A 9,801-nucleotide genomic window follows, 5' to 3' on the forward strand; every position below is an offset into this window, starting at 1 on the left:
CAGCAACGTATAACAAAGTCTTTACAGGGGGAGACTATCTATCTTTCTCCCAGAGAGTGACTGGTGGTTTGAACTATGGACCTTTCAGTTGGCAGCCTGATACATTATAAACCACACCACTAGGGCTCCTTGCATATGGATGCCTTTTCCAATGTGCAAAGAACAGATAACACATCTAGTAAAATTTCCTGCATATTCAATGAGCGTCTTTGAAACTACCAGATATTGAACATAAGTGTATAATTTCCAAAAGGGCAAGAGGCTTGATTAACTATACAATGGTAGTTTCCTGTACATTTATATTTACAGTTATAATTACTGTTATAATGATACAGTTATATTTACTGCTTTTTATAGAATGAATGAACTTGTGAAAGGACACAAGACATTGTGGATTCTGGCCACTTTTTGCCTATGTGCATAACATCTTAATGTTCCCTCATCTTTGCTTTCCATTATTAGGAATATTGGTTCTCTTCCACCCTCTCAACTTTTCATGCATATAGCATCTACTTGTTTTTCAGGTCTCAGCTTAAAAATTCACTTCATTAAACATATGATCACTGTTTCCTCAGATGACAAGTATCTTGTTTTAGGAAACTTATGTGCTTTTTTAAAGTAGAGCTGTGTGTGTGTGTGAGAGAGAGAGAGAGAGAGAGAGATCCACCACACCTTCCATCAATGATGTCAAAAGGACTCTAGAGGGTAGTGAACACACAGTTATTTACTTTTCTACATCTAACCAAGTATGGAGCTCTAGCGGTGTAGTGTATAGTGTGCTACCCTACTAACCTACTAAGTCTATAGTTCGTATCCACAAGCTGCTCCATGGGAGAAAAGTGAGCAACCTCTTCTCACAAAGACTTGCAGTCTCAACAACCCAATGGAGATTCACTTTGAGCCAGAATTAACTCAGAGGCAATGAGTAGTCAATCTGAGCATACTTTGTATTCTGGGTGCTCAGCAACTATTTATGAATAATAAATATGCAAAGAAGATGACTATAGATTGAAGGAAAAAGAACTTAAGTGTGACCATCCCTTATAGAGAAGGTGAAACCAGGTTACTCCTTGAAGACAAAGATTTTGAAACTCCATCTCACATATTTTGGGAGAAGGACATGGGGCTTGGAAAGGTCAGTGCAGAAGAGGAAGACTCTGGATGAGATTATTTGACACTGACTGTGGCAATGTGATATGGAGCATCAGAGACAGTGAGGTTGGGCCAGGACAGGACAAGGTTCAGAGCTATTGTTCATAGGGTCTCAATGAGTTCTAGCTGACTCAGTGGCACGTAACAAGAAGAGGTGTGGCCATGCAAAAGACAAAGGCATTTGAGTTCACCATGAGGAAAACAGGTCATAAAACCTAAATGCTCTTGCACCTAAGAATGTACATGTTATGTCACAAGATAAAGCTATCTCTTGCAAAATTGAGGCAAGGACAATATTATTTTTGTATCATCCATGAAACAATTAGTTTTAATGATCACTCTTTGGCACATGATACTTGGAAAGGTAGAGAGTCAGCACAAGAAAGAAAGACCTTGGATGAGATGGATTGACACAGTGACTGTGGGAATGTGTAAGAGGGAGATTGATTCAAGACAGGGCAGGATTTCGGGCTATTGGGTAGGGTTGCTATGAGTTACCAGTGACTCAATGGTACATACAGCAGTAAGAAGATACCACCATGGGTAGCTCTGTGACCTTTGAAGGGAGTTGCACTGCTAATCCAGAGGCTGTCTATTTCAAATCCACCAGCAAAGCAGTCCTCAGAAGGAAGATGGACAGTATCCTACTGTGTGATTTACAGTTTCAGAAAACCTGCTGGAAGATCAGCTATGAGAGTCTATTCCAACTTGACCGCAATGAGTTTTGAGTTTCAGTGATACCGCCACAAAAGACCCCTGGTGGTATAGGTGTAACATGCCGAAAGGATTGAACCTACAATCTGCTCCCCAGAAAGAAGATGTATAGTATCCTCCAATAAAGATTTACAGCCTCTGAAACGCCGTTTTTTTATGAGTAGGCACTGACTCCATGGCAGTGGGATACCACCATGAAGTAGGTCGCTGTTAACAGACACATTTTTGCAGACGAGGTGACTGAGACTCAGAGGTCAAAGCAATCAAAATTAGGGCAAAACAAGCAAGCTAAGTGGCCAGGATGCAAAATTAAAGGAAGGAGGAGCTCACTTTCAGAGTCTTGCACACACTACCCCCTATATTTGTATAACCCTGAGAGTGAGTGCCTCCCTTGACTTTTGCACCCTAAGCCCATCATTTGGTCTTCACCTTGCCACAGCTCCGGGTTAAGCAGCTTGTACTAGACATTACAGAGTGCAAATGATCACACTGGGTTTTGAACCAGGGAATGTGCAGTTCTTTAACATCTTTTTTCTCTCTCTAAAATTTCCTGCAATTCCAAAGAACACCCTTTTGTCCTCTTCATTATTATATTCCTATAAGAACTGTGAATTATTTGCAATGCAATATTTGACTTCAAAACTCCAAACAGCTGGACTTAGCTGAAATTCCAAACAGCTGGACTTAGCTGAAATTAATTTGGAGAATCAAAACTGAGACATCATAGAATTTATCCTAAGGAATGAAATATCTCTATAGTATGCAGGAGACAAGACAAGAAAGACCTGAGTCAAATATTTAAAAAGCACACAGGTTTTTCACATTAATTTTATGTTAACAAAATTAAATTTAAATCTTCCAGCTGCAATTAAATAAATGGATTCCAATGAGATATGCATCTGCTAAAGAAATTAGCCATGGGGTAGTCCTTAATCTGTTTGGGCTTTATGGGGGTGAGGGTGGGGGTTGTGGTAGAAATGTAATCTGTTATCAGTATAGGTATGATTGAATTATTAATAATATGTGCAAGGCCACCTAGAAACCAGAGCTTGGAGACTCTTAAATCTATTCTAATTGAAACAGAGAATCAGCAGACTGGAAAAGACCCTGACTCTTCTCAAGATATGTCACAGTATGTGACACGGAGGACACGTGGTGCTTGCAACACTGTGGCAGCTGCAAACTGACCTTTTGGCAAATTTAATCTGCAAATGGGTTCCTGTTTAGGATTGTTAATGCCTTCCATTGTTATGCAGGTTTCCTTGTATATTTTGGAAAGCATGATAAAAAATATTTCATGCCAGGATATCGTGGAGATTTCATGACTAACTGGAAGACTTTGTATACAAATAATTTGTATTATGCAATGAACAACTTTACTGGCCTCTTAAGATAGAAATATGTATATAACTATGAGATGGCAAAGAAATGTCTCTAAGATCCTCAGGACAAGAAGAGATTCACATTGTCCTTTGAAGTATATTGAGGTTGGAATAAAATTCCAGGAACACCCAGGAAGCTAATTAACTGAATTGAAGAACTTCTCTATTTTTAATAATAAGTTGTTGCCTCTGACTTGTGGTTTTAATAAGATGCTGTCCTAGTCTGGGAGAATGGATGGGGTCCTCATGGGACCTTGAGTAAGTCACTTAATCTCTCAGTGTAAATTTTGATTGTGGGAATCAGTGGTGGTTAGAAACAGCCAAGGTCACTGACCCTGTTTCTTCCTGCAACCTCTTGCTGCCCTCTTTTACCCCTAGGGAATTTCCTCCACTGGAACTTCTCTATGAACCATCTGCTTTCTCTTTGGAGACTGCCTCCAGGAGCTGATCTGAGAATCATTAAGTAAACTCAAAAGGCTAAGATCATGGGTTTTACATTTGAAGGAAACCTGGAATTAAATCCTCAGTCTGACACTTACTAACGCATACCCTTGGGCTAGTTCTTTTGCACTCCAGATTATCCAGGTTATTTCCTCAGCTATGCACTGGAAAAAACAGCATGAACTTAATGCAGGAGAGTCTTCCTCCAATTCAGATGCCACTTTCATCTTCATATTGTTCAGTTTCTTTTTGCGCAGCTTACAAGTTGAATGAGCATTGATAAAGGATACGGCCCTAAAACATTGATAAAGAATACAGCCCTAAAACACTACTTTCTGGATTTTAAATCATGCAAGGCTACTCTCTTGCTCTGTTCACCCAAAAGTTTCTTGGTCTGGGTATTGGTTTCACATGAGCACAATTAAGTGTCCCGGGATTACCATTCTCCTCAAAATTAACTATAATTTGTTATTATACATTTGTCAACTGTTTTTGCATAATCAAGAAAATGTAAATAGAAATCATTTTGGTGTTTACTGTTCTCAGCCAAGATCCAGCAAAAATGGGCTTGAGGGTGTCTAAGATTGTGAGGATGGTATAGGATAGTACAGGGTTAAGATCTCCTATTCATAGGGTTGTTATGAGTGACACTCAACTCAATGGCACCTAACAACAACAATAATATAGAAAATATTCATCTTGATCAGGGTTCTGGAAAAGGTCTGGGAGAAAGTGCTATTTGAAGAGGACCTTAAAGAAAGAATGAGTGGAAAGCTGAAAATTCCCAGTCACAGTAATCCATGAACTCACCCGTGCAGCTTTCTTTCTCAATTTAAACTTCCTCCACTACTGCTGGCATAAAATGCAATCTTTGTTGATTTGTTTCATGGTAATGCAATTGTTTTCTGTTTTAGTCAATTCCACACTTACTCATCCATCCTTCCTTCTTTTCTTCCCTATCAGAGAGGCATCTTCTATGTCATCCTTGGTCCTACGTGGGGCAACTGAGTAGAATTTCAGCTTCTCCTATCTTGGCAAGTCTACAGGCCTTGAACCCTGTAGACCTCCGCACTCCCCTTCCTGGTGTAGTTCAAGTCACCTTATCCACCAGGTGTCACTCTTCGCATTTCTCCCCTCTCATCATTTTGTCTGATTCATCTTGATGGCTCCACTTCAGTGTGTTTTGTCTTTTTTCAATCAGTTGCAGTTATTTGGTTCCATCAGTCAGCCCCTGGTGATAGCGATGATATCTATCTATGTACAATAGAGCAAAACTGTGCATCCTGATCGTGTGTCTCTTCACAATCTCTCCTGGTCTATTGGATACACCACTGAGCTCTCAACTATTTCCACTTTTCTCTCAGAGCCATAGGAATTTTAACTCTTTCTTGCACCCAAATCTGCTTCTGCATTCAGTCTGTTATGATAACATACATAATCTAGTCTTTAGTAAATGCCCAGAAGGCATCAAAAGAAGAGAATACACAGAATCATCGTACCAAAAAGAACTGATTACCCTGAAAAGTTTCAGGAAGTGCTTTCTGAACAGGAGCCAATGGTAATAAAGGAGGAAGTGGAAGTTGTATTGAAGGTATTGGCAAAAAAATAAGGCCCCAGGAATTGAAGAGATACCAATTGACTTGTTTCAATTAACAGATGCAGCCTTGGATGCACTCACTAGTCTGTGCCATGGATTGTAAAAGTCCATATTCATTCCCATTGCCGATAAATATGATCCAACAGAATGTGGAAACTAACAATATCATTAATGTCACCTGTAAGCAAAATGCTGCTAAATATCATTAAAAAACAGCTAGAAAAGTACATAGCTAAGAAAATTCCAGGTTTTAAAGCAGGATTTAGAAGAGGCTGTGGCACTAGGGATATCATCGCTAATGTCAGATGAATCCTGGCTGACAGTTGAAAATACAAAAAGAATGTCTTTGTGCTTTATTGCTTATACAAAAGCATTTGATTGTGTGCATAATAACAATTTGTGGCTGACATTGAGAAGAATGGGAGTCCCAAAGCACTTAATTGTGCTCATTCGAATGGCCAAAACCTATGCCTGGACCTGGAGGCTGTTTTGTGAACAGAACAGTGGAGTACTGCATGGTTTAAAATTAAGAAGAGACTGTGTCAGGACTGTATTCTATCCCAACACCTATTTAAAATGTATGCTGATCAAGTTATTTGTGAAGCTAAACTCTATGAAGAAGAATGTAGCATCAGATTAGATGGAGATTCATAAACAACCTGCATTATGCAAATGACAAAACCTTGCTTGCTGAAAGTGAGGAGGACTTGAAGCACTCGTTGTAGAAGATCAAGGAATACAGCCTTTGGTATGGATTGTATCTCAATGTCAAGAAAACAAAGATTCTTACCATTGGACCAATAGGCAACATCATGGTGGATGAAGAGATTGAAACTGTCAAACTTCATCTTACTTGGATCTATAATCAACATCCTTGGTACCAGCAGTCAGGAAAGAAGCAGACACATTGTACTGGGAAATTCTTCAGTTAGAGACCTCTCCACATTATTGAGGAGTAACGATGTCACTTAGAGATAAGGTGCACCTGATTTAGGCCACGGTCTTTCTGAACACTTGCTGTGCATCTGAGAGCTGGACAATGAACAAGGATGACAGAATAATTGATGCCTTTGAGCTGTGGTGTTGGAGAAGAGTACTGAACATCCCATGAATGGCCAAAAGAATAAACAAATATGTCTTGGAGAGGGTACAGCTGGAGTGCTCTTTGGAGGTAAGAATGATGAGGTTTCACCTTGCATACTTAGGGAATATTACTTAGAGGGCCTAGTCCTTGGAAAAGGATGTGATGCTTGGAAGGGTGGAGGGTCAACAACATGGTCCCTGCAATGAACTGTAGTGTGTCAGGAAGTGTGAGGATGGCACAGGATAGGGTAAGGTTCAGATCTGTCGTTCATAAGGTTGCTATGAGTCATACTTGACTCGGCGGCATCTAACAACAACAACTTGCACCCAAATCTGTTTTTGCTTTCAGTCCATTATAATAATATACATAATTCAACCTTTAGTAAATGCTACTATGTTCTCAGGAGAAAGTGAAAGTGAAAAATTAATGTAATATTTTAGTAGTATCGTAAAGATATTTTTGTCCATATTCTGCCTAATGAAATCTCAGAGACACCACCAAACCACATATTGAGAACCATTGTATTTGGATAATTCTAAAATATGTTGTTTGAAATATAGCAAAACTTTATTGTCTATAATGAAGCAGGCTATAAATCGGGAAGTGAGTAAGGTTTTACACAGCCGACTCAAAGATGGGTGGTTCAAATCCAATAGCTGCTGCACAGGAGAAATATGGGCAATCTCTTCCACGTGATTTACTGCCTCTGAAAATCTGCTAAGGGGTAAGCTATGAGTCGGTTTTGACTCAGCAACAGTAACTTGAGTTCTTAAAGATAGGACCAGATCATAGGAGCTAATTAACAAGTTTAGATGTGGTTTTCAAAGCAATGGGAAGCCATAACTTCATATGAGGACCATTAGTCTGCCAGTAAAATAGGCAGGATAGATTGGAAAGAGAAGACAGTACAGAAAAGGCAAGCAATAAGAATGGTAAGAGTTTTCAAGGTTGTGACCTTTCAGAAGCTGGTTGTCATGCCAACTTCAGAGGTGACCCTGGGTGGATTCAAATTACTAACACTTTGCCTCATAGTCAAATATTTCATTTGTACCACTCAGGAAAATTTACTATATTCACTCATAAAAAATATATGTAACAAAACCAAGTTCATAGTAAGCATTTTATATATAAGAAAAACTAAGATATATGGTTCTTGTAAGTAGCAGACATTTTATTCATAGAGCTGTTGGTAAAATTAAACCACTGACCTTTTGGTTAGCAGCCCAATGTTTAATCCACTGCACCAGCAGGTCTCCAGTAAGGGAAGCCTGAATAGATATATTAAAAAGACATTTCACAAAAAAGTTTATAAGGTATACTTCCTGATGGAGTGACTCACTGCAGTGAACTCAGTTTTGATTTGCAGTGAATCAATTCTCCATCAATTCTCTGAGGCTGTAATTCCTAAAGAGAGCTGTTGTTAAGTACTGTAGAGTCGAGCATGATTCATAGTTACCCTATGAACAACAGATATGAACTCTGTCCTATCTTGTGCTATGCTCATCTTCTTTGACCTGAGACAATTTGATGCAGTTATTGTGTCAATCCATGTGGTTGAGGGTCTTCCTCTCCGTTACCGTAACTCCACATTTCCAAGAATGATGTCATTCTCCAAGAAATAGCCTCTCCTAGCAATATGCCCTATCATGCTTATAGCAACATGTCCTTGCATGTGTGAGATAAAACTTTGCCATCCTTGCCTTCAAGGAACACTGTGGTTTCACTCTCTCCAAGACATAATCTATTTTCTCTTTTGGCAATCCATAAGATATTCTGTATTCTTCTCCAAAACCAGAACTCAAAGTCATCAAGTTTTCTTCTGTAATCTTTATTCATTGTCAATCTGTCAGAACAATTGCAAATTATATAAAAGACCATGGTCTGAATCAGTCTTAAAATTAATATCATTGTTCATCTGTAAATTGGAGAAGTTCCTGACTGTAGATTTTCCCAGTGCAGTACGTCTCCTGACCTCCTGACTTCTGGTAACAGACCTATTTGTTTTCTTAAGGGTCCGTGGTATGTTTAAGACTCTTCTCTAACACAATTTGAAGGCATCAATTCTTTTGTCATCCTTAGTCATTGACCAGCTCAGAGGATGCATAGCAAGTAATTTCAAAGACCATGGCCTGGATTATGAGTACCTTAGTCTGTGGACTGACATCGTTGCTTTTCGGAATGTCAGAGGACCCTGACAGCAGATTTTTCCCAATCCAATTTGTTTTTTGGTTCCCTGACTGTGGTGTTAAGAGTGTTGATTGTGGAGCCGAGCAAGCTGTAATTGTTAACAACCTCAATCTTTTTTCCATCCGTCATGGTTCTGCAAATTAGCCCAGTGGTGAGAATCTTTGACTTCTTGATGTTAAGCTTCAATCCATTTTGAAGACTACAGTCCTTGAACTTCTTCAGCAAGTGCTTATGTCCTCTTCAGTTTCAGCAAGCAAGTTGTGTCATCTTTAAAATGTAGATTTCTGGTGAGTCTTCCTCCAATCCTGATGCCACTTCCTCCTCCTAAAGCTCAGTCTCCCAAATGATCTGTTCTGCATATAGATTTAAAAGGTATGGACACGGGATACATCCCTGATGCACCATGAAGTGTTTCCTGACTGTTCTGAGGACTGCTTCCTAGTTCAAGTATAGGTTTTGCATAAGCACAATCAAGTGTTTTGGGATTCCCATTCTCCTCAAGGTTAACCACAATTTGTTCTGATCAACACAGTTAAAGCCTTTGCACAATCAGTGAAACACAGATAGATATCCCTCTGGTCTTCTTTGCTTTCTGCCAAAATCTATCTGACATTGGTGATAAAGTCTCTAGTGCCAGGAACTCTTTGAAACCCAGCTTATATTTCTGATAGTTTTTCTGTCAATGTACTGTTCCAGTCAATCTTGAATAATCTTCAGTAGGATTTCGCTTATGTGTGATAATGTACAATAATCTCCAAACTCTGTCAGATCACCTTTTTTTGAATGGCAATAAATATGGATCTCATCCAGTCAGTTGGCCAAGTAGTTGTGCTCTAAATTTCTTGCTACAACCTGGAGAGCACAATGTACAGGAATGAAATATCTATCTTTCATCTTGGGAGTTATTAGTAGACTCTTAAGATGCACGGTCTTTGGGTTAATAGCAGAACTCACACTAACAAAGTTAAAGATAATATTTTACCCTTTGATCAACATGAGAACCCAGGGAGTGTTCTTGATGAAGAGTTAAGCCGAGAGTGATTGATAAATGTAGAGCCTCTCAGGAGGATAGGAGGTTTTGAAATATTCTTGGAGCACTCAAATGGAAAAATCCCCAGCTAAGTAAAATGCAGAAACTACATGATAATTCATGTCACTCCTGTGCTTACATTCTTCAGAGGTCCTACATCAAACTCTGGATTTCTTCCAGTAATCCATAGACCCTAGATGTCATGGCTCTATTT

Source organism: Elephantulus edwardii, unplaced genomic scaffold (genome assembly GCF_000299155.1).
Source record: "Elephantulus edwardii isolate Elephantulus edwardi_28Jun2011 unplaced genomic scaffold, EleEdw1.0 scaffold00130, whole genome shotgun sequence".
Classification (NCBI taxonomy): Eukaryota; Metazoa; Chordata; class Mammalia; order Macroscelidea; family Macroscelididae; genus Elephantulus; species Elephantulus edwardii.